At 40.6% G+C, this 13,901-nt stretch overlaps 1 protein-coding gene across 2 annotated transcripts in view; it reads left to right on the top strand.

Annotated features, from left to right (window-relative positions):
- Positions 1 to 13,901, top strand: part of SND1 (staphylococcal nuclease and tudor domain containing 1) — a 402,857-nt gene that overhangs the window by 215,556 nt on the left and 173,400 nt on the right. The window lies entirely within an intron of this gene.

Raw genomic sequence — 13,901 nt, 5'->3', positions numbered from 1 at the left:
CTATGCAAAATCTCAACTATAACTTTTTTGGTTATTTTTATTTTTTTCCTGGGTATTGATGTCAACATTTTCTCTCATTAGTCCATTTTTATCCCTCATTTTTGGTAGTTCTGGCATCCTCATATTTCAAAAAGGGATATTGCTGGAAATTGCATGCCAGCTTCATAGCTTGGCATGGTTTGCATTTACAACAGTTGGCGTGGTAACCCCTGCCTTCCTTTTAAGCTTAGAAAACTTGGATGCCATATTCACTTCTCTGCAAAATAAGGAACTGCACGGTTAGGATGTGTCAAGTGATTTTTGTTGATAATCTGTGCAATAGCTTTAAATTTAGCTTAGAGAAGGGTGTAGAAGTGTCCTGGAGAATTGGAGACTACATAATTTAATAATCTTCACTTCACAACCCCATTGCTAAGTTATTAAAATATGGTTATTTTCTCAGCATTTTCATTTGTGGCATTAATGCCTTTTGTTTCTTTTTATTAATTCCAAATTATTGTGACCAGATCTTTATGCAAATTAAACTTCACCAATCTCTATAGAACTTGAGTAACTCCTTCATACAAAAGAACACCTGAAAAACTGGTAATGATTAAAACTGCTGAGAAAAATGTTTGTTGCAGGCCACAGCCTTGTCTAGTACCAAATCTTACAAGTGTCTGTTAGTGCCTGGATTTTTAGAGCGATTTTAGGGAAGTACATTTGCTATTTTACTTTTTTCAGTTGTGTGCACAAACTCTGCCAAGCTGTGGGCTGCAGCTCCCAATTAACACCACTTAACAGCTGTTATATCGCAGAGTTGTCTCATGTAACATCAATTAAAACGCTAATTCTACTCGATTTGCTGCCCACCACCAGGTAGACATTTATGATGGACTACAAAGCAAAACTGAAATAAATGACTCACAAAATAGGATTAAATGTAATGGGGTAATAAGTAAAATGCACATATGACAAACCTATCTAGAAAAGACCAGGCCTGAGAAAATAGTTTGTCCAACAGAAATATACAATACAGTTTTTGACAAGGGTACTACCAGCCTTATTGTAGTAATCAGTAAATCTTGCTCAATAGAGACTGATTTTTGTGCTTCATATTGTTTTGTTTGGACACATTTACTAAATTTGGATCATGGCATGTAGCCATATCAATTTCATGTAATCTTTCACTCTTTTCTTTTGGTTTTCAAAAATTTGAAGAAAGGAATAGGTGATCAACATGTTCTAACAAGTGCCAACAAAAGCACAGTAAGGCTCAGTTCATACCTGTGTTGAGTAAGTTCCATACCCTTTCCATTACCAATTAGCAGAAAAAATAGCACAGCAGCCATCACCCTTATTTCTCTATAAATCGAAGTGTAATCGAAGGTTACCTCTTATTCATTGAACTCGGTGGGGAAAGAGAATTTTCTGTTCACCATTCGTCCTTAGTTTGTTACCCTTATCATTTTAGTAGAAAGTAACATAACCCCCAATACATGTGTAAACTGAGCCTAACGGTTATATAACATCTAAGAAAAAAGTAGAATGAAATAAAATAACAAAGACTGGTTGGTAGAAAGATGATTGAGGGTTGCCGAAAGGTTAGGGAAGAGTAGGTTGAGGAACACCTGTTAATCAAAGGAGAAAGGAAGTGGGTCAAGTTTGAACTTATTGAGAGATTGGGGTGCAAATTAGGCAAATCTCTATTTCGCTTTTGCAATGTGTTTTTAAACGCATGCGTTAAATGTGACATGTGACCGCTGCCTCAGGGATCTGTTCATTAGTTTCATTTTTCATGAAAATGTAGTTTTGATTATTTTCAGAGGAATGTCAGGTTTACCATTTATGGATACAGCAATGGTAATCTTGGCTGCAAAGAAAACAAAGCTAATAAATTGCTTTGTGAGATTAGGAATCAAGATAAGATTTCCTAATATTGCAAATTTCAGATTACAATTTTTCTTCTCGTCTTCGTAATCATTTGTGGTCACAATCTTTTACAATCACTTTGGCTATACATTTTGGCAATTTTGCTGCTTTTTGCCTAAATTCACTTAACTGTTTAGAGGCAGAGAGCATCTAAAAGAAAAACTTTGATTCCCATAGCAACCAATCATAGCCCAGCTTTATTGTTGAGGAAAAATAAAGCTATACTGATTGGAACGGTTGGCATGTCTATTTCACCCAGAACTTTGCTACTGGTATTTTCTGGTGGTTGACAATTCCTAGGACCCACACCACTGTATGCAGCTTTCAGACCACCTGTCAATGGCATGCCACCCACCTGTCAATGGCTTATCTTGTCTTAAAAGTCTGTGATACCAGCTTTGAAACACAAGGACTGTTTAAAACTAAATCTGCAATGTGTAAATGAGGTCTGGAATTTTTTTTTTCTACAATTGTAGTTATGTTATTTTTTTGTGGCTTATAAATGTTGTACAATTGTCACAGTTGCTTATTCGCACCTTTTGCCTACCCACTCCCTTTGACTTTACCTAACTAGCTCCAGATTTATCAATTTAATCTAGATAATAAAAGCAGATTTATTACATGCAACTTTCTAAAAAGTCACAAACTTTGGCACAAATCCATTTTCCATAGTGAATACTGAGGATACATATTAAATGCAGTATAGAGGTTTAGGGAGCGTTCACACGTTGCAGTTAAAACTGCATCACAATTAGTTTTGGGTTGGTTTTAGGTGGTATTACTTATTTTAACAAGTGAAAGACATCAAATCAACAGGTTAATGAAATGTGTGGAACAGCTTTCTCCTTCAAAATCAAATTCACGCATCCAGTTCATGTCTTTCACCTGTGAAATTGACAAAACTGCACCTAAAACCACCTCAAAGCTGATTGCGATGCAGTTTTAACTGCAACATGTGACTGCACCCTTAAACTGAGTGGGAAATTCTCATTGCCAAGCAAAATATGTAGTACTTGAAGACTTGGGTCACCTGACAATAACCTAGCCCTGTGGTGGCGAACCTATGGCACGTGTGCCAGAGGTGGCACTCAGAGCCCTTTCTGTGGGCATTAAGGCCATTGACCCCAAGACAGAGCTCACCAAACTGGACCAAATTCACCAAATCTTCCTGCAGTCCCAGGCAACTTAAGAGACTCTGCAATCAGTGCTATTTTGGCTGTTTGTAACTGTGGTAAAAGTGAGAAAGTGTTGATAGAACTGCATTATCTTTGGAGGTCATACTGCTGGACCCACCATTCTTTCTGTACAGAGAGACCCTGGTGAGAAGCTACAATGATAGTCTGAATTTGCCCTCCTTCTTTCAACTGTTTTAGTGGCCTCAAGGGGCTGATATGATTGATAGATGTTGAAGAGCAGGTAGCAATAAGTTACTGCTTAAAATGCAATGTTGCCACTTTGCGGTAAATAAGTGGATTTTGGTTTTAGTTTGGGCACTCGGTCTCTAAAAGGTTCGCCATCACTGTCCTAGCCGGTTAAGTGCCTGCATCTTATAAACTAGTTCAATTTATATCTAAAAAATTCTAATTTAGCCTAATTGTGTTATTTGTAAAGGAACGTACATGAGAACAGCAAATGGCTTTTCCGACATTGCGTCGATAGAGCTGATGTTATTGTTTCTTCACTTTAATATGCTTTCATACAATTATTTCTATATGCCAATCGTACAGTGTGCAGATAAAAGCTGAACCAAATTCTCCAGTACAGTGATAAAATTGGAGTGTTAGGAAAAATAATTATTGCTAGGACATTAAAATAAGTGCTACTAGGGGCATCCGTGGCAGCATTAGAGCAGTTTTCATACACGTGCCCCACTGCCATTATACAAGAATTTCCTTGTTCATTTAGGGCAGTGATGGCAAAACTTTTAGACACAGAGTGCCCGAACTACAATGAAAATCTGCTTATTTATTGTAAAGTACCAATATGGTCCTTGCTCCCTGCTCTGTCAATTGTAATGGCTCACTTAGGACACCAATACATTAGAAAGGAGGAAAAATTCAGTTTAAGAATTGTGTGACCTGAACAGGAGGAACAATGATAATCCACCGCTGTCCACACCTTTTCCCCCCTCCTCTAGTCCCAGGCGGCCCAGGATCTGATGCTTTAAAATAGCACTCAACTCGGCATGTCCTGGACTGCCTTGTACTGCAGGAGGATGCCTTGAATCCTGTCTGGTGAGCTGTTGAGGTTGATGGCTTGGGTGCCCACAGATAGGGCTCTGAGTGCCACCTCTGGCACCAGTGCCATAGGTTCGCCAACACCGATTTAGGGTATCTGTACAAACCGTATATTAGCGAATGTATCCACACACCCATGTAACCATTGACGGGAGTGGTTATGCTAGAATGCCTCCATCCTCTGGAAGCCAGCAGGGCACAGGACGTCACAGGGAATCCCTATTCCTGCTGCCCTGGTGGTCACTTAACCCACAAGCCCTGACCCTTAACATAGCAAGTACTATATGAGTGACCCTTTTAGGGTCTTACACTTAGCCTGTTAAAGTTTGGGATTAGTGGTCATCCCTTTAAAGTACTGTAGAACAATTTGTCTCTTTGCTGAGCTCATTTCAATGTACTTGTGAATTTTGTCTTCACTATGTCTAAGAGAATACAAATGAGTTCACTCTGCATCGCTTCCTATAACCCAGGCAAGCTTGTGTACAGTACATTCAGAAGGCCTCCTGAGAATATCTTTACCCTGTGACATCTCTATCGTTGCTTCATTTGTCATTTTAGCTCCTTTTATCACTTCAAGTCTCTGTTGCCTTAAAATGGCAGAGGTTGATGCATTTGATGTTTTAACTCCTGCTTGTTTTAGTTCTGAAATAAAATATGAGGGTTTTATACATTTTCATGTTTTTTGGCTTCTATCTGTCCTGACTCATTGAAACGCTGATCATGCAGGAGTCTTGATTGAGGAACCTTCCTGCATTGCAATTAAAGGTTGAGTGTTTTAAAGCAGATATCCAATCTCCCAGGATTATCATGTTTAAGCTAACCTTACAAAGTGCCTGCATCTGGTGTCACAGCTTCATTAATGCTGGCAGAAGCATTACAGCCTCATCAAAAGAAGCCACGTGTCTTTATCTTTTATTATCTCAGCCCACACTTGTCCAAGTAGCAAGACAAACCATTATGTTGGATACATTTCAGAAACTTAGTATGTCTTTTCATTCTTGTCTTAAACTGTGAAGAATCATAATTTTAAAGCACATCCTTGGTCCGATCCCGCAGACAGCACATCTTGAACAGAAGGGGTGTCCTTGCGTCATACTTAAATATGATCCAAGGACTTCCCGTCTGAAGACAGAACTGCAGCGCTGGGAATTTTAATAGAAATGTTTCCAGATTGTTGCTTACTCCGTGCCATGTTGACTTCTGGTTATCTTTAGGAAGCTATGAAGGATTGACTTCTGACTAGAAATAAAGTGACCAAAAAGATAAGTTTATACAATACATATTCTTTATCAGTTACATTCTCAGGAAATACAGTACTTTTTGCTAGGTTCCATTTGATTAAAGAATGTTAGCCACGTGTCACATTTACAGGGTACAGTGACAACCCGCTCCTATCTTAATAAAAACATCAGAAATAAACTTTCTCCACAAAACCTCCCACTTGTAGAGAGAACATCATTCACAACTGTCACATTAAAAATGTAAGATGTGTGATATGAGTACATTGTCAGGGCCTTGTTTGCTGTTGCATGTACATTATATTTTATTAATGCCTCAGACATAAATTAAAGTGCAGTGGCTTCAGACTTTTACACACATACCACAAGGGATTGCTTTTCATATATTCTGGTTTTGTAAGGAATACAGTCTTGTATGCTTCACTGTTCAAAACTCTTCAGTAGCTTATCTAGCTCAGTATCCTAGGGCTAGTGATAAATGAAATTGGGCTAGGCTACAACTTGAAATGGGTTGTGTTGCTCTGCGAGGATTCACGTTACAGTCTCTCTTTTAATGTAAATGGCAGGATACATACATTGAAAAGAAAGCCATACAAAGTCAGCAGTCACTCATAGGTCTCAATAAATACAAACTTGTTTTGCAGGTACTGCTGTATGCTATACTATTGTCTCTATCACTAGCTATATACACTCACCGGCCACTTTATTAGGTACACCTGTCCAACTGCTCGTTAACACTTAATTTCTAATCAGCCAATCACATGGCGGCAACTCAGTGCATTTAGGCATGTAGACATGGTCAAGACAATCTCCTGAAGTTCAAACCGAGCATCAGTATGGGGAAGAAAGGTGATTTGAGTGCCTTTGAACGTGGCATGGTTGTTGGTGCCAGAAGGGCTGGTCTGAGTATTTCAGAAACTGCTGATCTACTGGGATTTTCACGCACAACCATCTCTGGGGTTTACAGAGAATGGTCCGAAAAAGAAAAAACATCCAGTGAGCGGCAGTTCTGTGGGCGGAAATGCCTTGTTGATGCCAGAGGTCAAAGGAGAATGGGCAGACTGGTTCGAACGGATAGAAAGGCAACAGTGACTCAAATCGCCACCTGTTACAACCAAGGTAGGCAGAAGAGCATCTCTGAACGCACAGTACGTCGAACTTTGATGCAGATGGGCTACAGTAGCAGAAGACCACACCGGGGCCACTCCTTTCAGCTAAGAACAGGAAACTGAGGCTACAATTTGCACAAGCTCATCAAAATTGGACAGTAGAAGATTGGAAAAACGTTGCCTGGTCTGATGAGTCTCGATTTCTGCTGCGACATTCGGATGGTAGGGTCAGAATTTGGCGTCAACAACATGAAAGCATGGATCCATCCTGCCTTGTATCAACGGTTCAGGCTGGTGGTGGTGGTGTCATGGTGTGGGGAATATTTTCTTGGCACTCTTTGGGCCCCTTGGTACCAATTGAGCATCGTTGCAACGCCACAGCCTACCTGAGTATTGTTGCTGACCATGTCCATCCCTTTATGACCACAATGTACCCAACATCTGATGGCTACTTTCAGCAGGATAATGCGCCATGTCATAAAGCTGGAATCATCTCAGACTGGTTTCTTGAACATGACAATGAGTTCACTGTACTCAAATGGCCTCCACAGTCACCAGATCTCAATCCAATAGAGCATCTTTGGGATGTGGTGGAACGGGAGATTCACATCATGGATGTGCATCCGACAAATCTGCGGCAACTGTGTGATTCCATCATGTCAATATGGACCAAAATCTCTGAGGAATGCTTCTAGCACCTTGTTGAATCTATGCCACGAAGAATTGAGGCAGTTCTGAAGGCAAAAGGGAGTCCAACCCGTTACTAGCATGGTGTACCTAATAAAGTGGCCGGTGAGTGTATTTTACTGATGATCAGACATATAGCCAATGGAGAAAGAGGTATTCTTGGCATATTTGCCTTCTTTTTTTTAAATATGCTGCACAGAAATATTTAATAAAAGTTCAAAAGTAGGAGATATGAAATCGAAAATTGTGCTAATAAAAACTACATTTTGCACTGCTTCTAAGGTCCCCACAAGTATGGTGACCATAAAACAAAGTTAAAGTTTGTAGAAGCCATTGATGAAGATAATGGTTGAGGAGGGGTTATTTACTATAACTTACTTTGTCTAGGGCTGTTTTTCTATATGAATTTGTCTTTTGTCCAGACTAAACTTTTTTGGCAGTATTTTACGATTTGCAAGGGAGTAAAAATTAACAGCAAATGGTATCATAGTATATAAGGGTGGAAAAAGATGCAAGTCCTTCTAGTTCAACCTTTAAGAATTTAAAAAAATGTTTTATCCCCAAACCCATTTTTTTTTCTCCAGGCCTCTCTTAACCCCTTCCCGACGCATGGAGAGGGCTCACGTGCCGAGCCCTCTCCATAGCAGGTAAGTCTTTGCTGCATATTGCAGCAAAGGCTTACCGGTAACACCCGCGATCGGTGCTAGCACTATATGATAGGATTGATCAGACAACCTAGGGGTAGAGTACCCTAGGGAGGCTGAAAAATAGTAAAAGTGAAAATAAAAAAAAGTTTAAAAAAAAAAAACAATTATAATAAAAAAAACCTAAAAATTCAAATCACCCCCCTTTCCCTAGAACTGATATAAATATAAATAAACAGTAAAAATCATAAACACATTAGGTATCCGTGTCCGAAAAAGCCAGATCTATCAAAATATAATAACGGTTTTTCACTGCGTTTAACACCGTAACGGAAAATAGCGTCCAAAGTCGAAAATAGAATTTTTTTGCCATTTTGAAAAATATAAAAAAAATCATAAAAAGTGATCAAAAGGTCGCACAGTCCCAAAAATTATAGCAATGAAAATGCCATCAAAATTTGCAAACAATTACGCCACCCACAGCTCCGTACACCAAAGTATGAAAAAGTTATTGGCTCCAGAAGATGGCAAAATAAAAAAATATATATTTTGTACAGGAGGTTTTAATATTTTTAAATGTATGAAAACATTATAAAACCTATACAAATTTGGTATCCATGTGATCGTACCGATCCAAAGAATAAAGTAGACATGTCATTTGGGACGCAGAGTGAAAGCTGTAAAATCCAAGCCCACAAGAAAACTTCGCAAATGTGCTTTTTCACCATTTTCACTGCATTTGGAATTTTTTTCCCGCTTCCAGGTACACGCCATGGAATATTAAAAAAATGGAAGTGAAAAAATTAAAGGCCAAGTCGTTAAGGGGTTAAACACGTACATAGTCTACCATGGGTTTGCAGCCAGATCTTGTTGCAGTGAGCTCTGCAGATTTTTGTGGCAGATAACTTTAAAAAAAGCATTAACAAAGCGAGTGTGTGAGCTTGGCGGCGAGTGTGCATTGATCCCAAGTGTGTGCAGTGTCTTAAGTGTGAATTAGGTTTAAGGGAAGGAGTACTTTTTGGATCCAGCAACAAATAGATAAGTGCATCTACATTTTTATTTCCTGATATTCATTGTGTGATTTTTATTGCAACCAAGTAGATCTGAAGGTATTTTACTTGCATAATCTGTATATTGTGTGGGGGTATAGGGAGGCATTCACCTTGCTTATCTAGACAGTATAGTCACAGGTGCTGCCTAATTAATAGTGGGGTGTGGTTATCTAATTAGCAGCCTTTATATACTTCTGTGGTCAGTTTGTTTGGTGGTTTGCAGCCAGATCTTGTTGCAGTGAGCTCTGCAGATTTTTGTGGCAGATAACTTTAAAAAAAGCATTAACAAAGCGAGTGTGTGAGCTTGGCGGCGAGTGTGCATTGATCCCAAGTGTGTGCAGTGTCTTAAGTGTGACTTAGGTTTAAGGGACTTAAGTTTGAGGGACTTTAGCAGGTAACTGCTGTATTTTGTGTTACTCTGACTGTAAATTCTTCTTTCTGTGCATATTTCTATTGTAATCCCCCATTAGAATAATGGACTCCATAAGTGGCATTGCTACACGGTGTACATCCTGTGCCATGTATGCTTTCCTTGAACAGCCGTTCGAGGGGGAATATTGCTGTGTGGGGTGTGTGAAAATTGCTCATCTGGAAGCCCAGATTCTGGATCTAAATGAGCAAGTTTCAAGGCTGCGGGCAATTGATAATATGGAACGAAGTTTGCTGCTCCTGGAGCACAAACTCTCTGGGGAAGATGGGTGTGGGGAGGGAAGTATGGAGGTGCAGAGTGAGGGGGTAGAGGGAAGAGTTGTAGGGAGTCTAGTCCTGATCTGGTGCTCCCCAATAAGTTAGCCAGGCTGGCGGATGAGGGGGATATCAGCTCTGGGGTAGCAATGCTGCAGAAAGACGTGGCCGCTAGCAACCAGGGGAATGTCTGCTCCAGTAAGAAGGGTAATGGGAGCACAGGCAAGGTCAGACAGGTGCTGGTAGTGGGAGATTCCATTATTAGGGGAACACACAGGGCAATCTGTCACAAAGACCGTGCATACCGAACAGTGTGTTGTTTGCCGGGTGCTCGGGTTCGGCATGTTGCGGATCGGGTTGACGGGTTACTGGGAGGGGCTGGGGAGGAACCAGCGGTCATGGTCCACATTGGCACTAATGACAAAGTAACAGGTAGGTGGAAGGTCCTTAAAAATGATTTCAGAGATTTAGGCCATAAGCTCAGGGCAAGGACCTCAAAGGTAATTTTCTCCGAAATACTGCCTGTACCACGTGCCACACCAGAAAGGCAGCGGGAGATCAAGGAGGTAAATAAGTGGCTCAAAAGTTGGTGTAGGAAGGAGGGGTTTGGGTTCATGGAGAACTGGACTGACTTTTCTGTTGGCTACAGGCTCTACAGTAGGGATGGGCTGCACCTCAATGGGGAGGGGGCCGCTGTTTTAGGGGAAAAAATGGCTAGAAGGTTGGAGGAGGGTTTAAACTAGAGACCTGGGGGGAGGGCAACTACACTTGTGCAGGGCAAATAGACGGTGTACATAGAGAGCTGGGAAGAGTCATAGTCCATGGGGGAGGAAGGGGGGCTGGAATGAGATTGGGGAATAAGGACAAAAGGAATACGGACAGGGAAAACCATATAAAGTGTATGTACACAAATGCCAGAAGCCTCACAAACAAAATGGCGGAACTGGAACTCTTGATGTTGGAGCGGAAATATGATATAGTGGGTATCAGCGAGACATGGCTGGACAGTAGCTATGACTAGGCTGTTACTATAGATGGTTATAGTCTTTTTAGAAAGGATCGTATAAATAAAAAAGGTGGAGGGGTTTGTGTATATGTGAATTCTTGCCTCAAGCCCGTCCTGCGAGATGACATCAGTAACGCAAATGTAGAGTCCCTATGGGTTGAGATAAGAGGAGGGAAAAAGAATAATAAAATATTACTAGGGGTTTGTTATAAGGCTCCAAATATAATGGAGGCAGCAGAGGAAATGCTGATAAGTGAAATGGATGCGGCTTCAAAGCGTGGTGAAGTACTTATCATGGGGGACTTCAATTACCCAGATATCGACTGGGGGGCAGAAACCTGCAGGTCCTTCAAAGGCAGCAGGTTCTTGTCAACAACAAAAGACAATTACCTGTCGCAGCTAGTCCTGGAGCCAACAAGAGGGGAGGCACTGCTGGACCTTATCCTTACCAACAGACCTGATAGGGTATCAAAACTACAGGTTGGGGGGAACCTGGGGAATAGTGATCATAATATCATTGATTTTGTATTACGCTTTACTAAGAGCAGTAGTGAAGGGGCAACCAACACTCTAAACTTCAGGAGAGCAAATTTTCAGCAACTAAGGGAAGACCTTAAAGGCATAGACTGGGATAATGTTCTCAAAGACAAAAGCCCCCCGCAAAAATGGGACTTTTTCTCATATATTCTGAAAAAGTCCTGTGAGAAACACATACCTTATGGGAAAAAGCATAAAAGGAACAAGAAAAAGCCTATGTGGCTAACTAGTCTTGTAAGGAAAGCAATAAGCGAGAAAGATAAAGCGTTTAAGGTGCTAAAACGTGAAGGTAGCGATGAGGCATTACAGGATTATAGAGAGAAAAATAAATCCTGTAAAAAGCAGATAAAGGCCGCAAAAATAGAGACTGAGAGAAATATTGCCAGGGAGAGCAAAAATAATCCCAAATTATTTTTCAAGTATATAAATGATAAGAAACTAAAAGCAGAGAGTGTGGGTCCCCTTAGAAATAACATGGGGATCATGGTGGAAGGAGATGAGGAAAGGGCCAATCTACTGAATGTCGCCTTCTCAACTGTCTTTACCCAGGAAAATCCCCTGGTGGAAGACACAATGAGGAATAATGTTAATTCATTTTATAATGTCAACAGTTTAACCCAGGAAGAGGTACGGCGCCGCCTCGCAACCACTAAGATAGATAAATCACCGGGGCCAGATGGCATACACCCCCGGGTTCTGCATGAATTATGTACGGTGATAGACAAACCGTTATTTTTAATATATGAAGATTCACTGAGGACTGGTTATGTTCCACAGGAATGGCGCATAGCAAATGTGGTACCAATATACAAAAAAGGATCAAATAGCGATCCTGGAAACTACAGACCCGTAAGTCTAACTGCTGTGGTGGGGAAAATATTTGAGGGGTTTATTAGAGATGCTATCCTGGAGTATCTCACTGTGCACAACCTTATAACCCAGCGTCAGCATGGGTTTATGAGAGATCGGTCCTGTCAGACTAATCTGATTGGTTTCTACGAGGAGGTAAGTTCAAGACTGGATCTGGGGGATGCTGTGGATGTTGTATATCTGGACTTTTCAAAGGCATTTGACACCGTGCCACATAAAAGGTTGGTATATAAAATGAGACTGCTGGGAATAGGAGAAAATCTGTGTAATTGGGTAAGTAATTGGCTTAGTGATAGAAAACAGAGGGTCGTCATTAATGGCACATTCTCAGATTGGGTTGATGTTACCAGTGGAGTGCCACAGGGGTCAGTATTGGGGCCACTTCTTTTTAATATTTTTATTAATGACCTTTTAGTGGGTTTACACAGTCAAGTTTCAATATTTGCAGATGATACTAAGCTGTGTAAAGTAATAAATACTGAGGTCGATAGTTTAGCATTACAGAGGGATTTGTGGAAGCTTGAGGGATGGGCAGAGAAATGGTTGATGAGGTTTAATGTAGATAAATGTAAAGTTATGCACTTGGGCCATGGAAACAAAAAGTATAATTATGTTCTAAACGGTCAATTACTTAGTAAAACTGAAGCTGAAAAGGACTTGGGCGTATTGGTGGATAGTAAACTTAATTTTAGTGACCAGAGCCAGGCGGCTGCTGCTAAAGCAAATAAAATAATGGGATGTATCAAGAGAGGAATAGATTCTCATGATAAAGACATAGTTTTGCCCTTATACAAATCCCTGGTCAGACCACACATGGAATATTGTGTACAGTTTTGGGCACCAGTGTATAAAAAGGATATAGTAGAGCTGGAACGGGTGCAGAGGAGAGCAACCAGGATTATTAGGGGAATGGGGGGACTAGAATGCAATGACAGATTACAAAGTTTGGGATTATTCAGTTTAGAAAAAAGACGACTGAGGGGAGACCTCATTACAATGTACAAATACCTGAACGGACAGTACAAGGATCTCTCCAAAGATCTTTTTATACCTCGGTCTGTGACCAGGACAAGGGGGCATCCTCTGCGCCTAGAGGAGAGGCGATTTTACCATCACCATAGACAAAGGTTCTTTACTGTAAGAGCAGTGAGACTATGGAACTCTCTGCCGCAGGAGGTTGTTATGGCCGACTCTATGTACATGTTCAAGAGAGGCCTGGATGACTTTCTGGAGAGAAAAAATATCACGGGTTATGGGGATAAAACATTTATTTAATTCTTAAAGGTTGGACTTGATGGACTTGCGTCTCCTTCCAGCCTTATATACTATGATACTATGATAACAACCTCCTGTGGCAGAGAGTTCCATAGTCTTGCTGCTCTTACACTGAAGAAGCGTTGTCTATGTTGATGGTAGAATCGCCTCTCCTCTAGGCGCAGAGGATGCCCCCTTGTTCTGGTCACAGGCCTAGGTATAAAAAGATCTTTGGAGAGAACCTTGTACTGTCCGTTCAGGTATTTGTACATTGTAATGAGGTCTCCCCTCATTCGTCTTTTTCTAAACTGAATAATCCCAAATTTTGTAATCTTTCATTGTATTCTAATCCCCCATTCCCCTTATAATCTTGGTTGCTTCCTCTGCACCCGTTCCAGGGCTACTATGTCCTTTTTATACACTAGTGCCCAAAACTGTACACAATATTCCATGTGTGGCCTGACCAGCGATTTGTATAAGGGCAAAACTATGTCTTTATCATAAGAATCTATTCCTCTCTTGATACATCCCATAATTTTATTTGCTTTAGCAGCAGCCACCTGGCTCTGGTCACTAAGATTAAGTTTACTATCCACCAATACCCCCAAGTCTTTTTCAGATCCAGTTTTACCAAGTAATTGACTGTTTAGAACATAATTATACTTTTTGTTT

The sequence above is a fragment of the Engystomops pustulosus genome, chromosome 4 (assembly GCF_040894005.1).
Source record: "Engystomops pustulosus chromosome 4, aEngPut4.maternal, whole genome shotgun sequence".
In the NCBI taxonomy this organism is placed as follows: Eukaryota; Metazoa; Chordata; class Amphibia; order Anura; family Leptodactylidae; genus Engystomops; species Engystomops pustulosus.
Note: the sequence above shows the minus strand (reverse complement) of the source record. Positions and strands in the feature narration are given on the sequence as shown.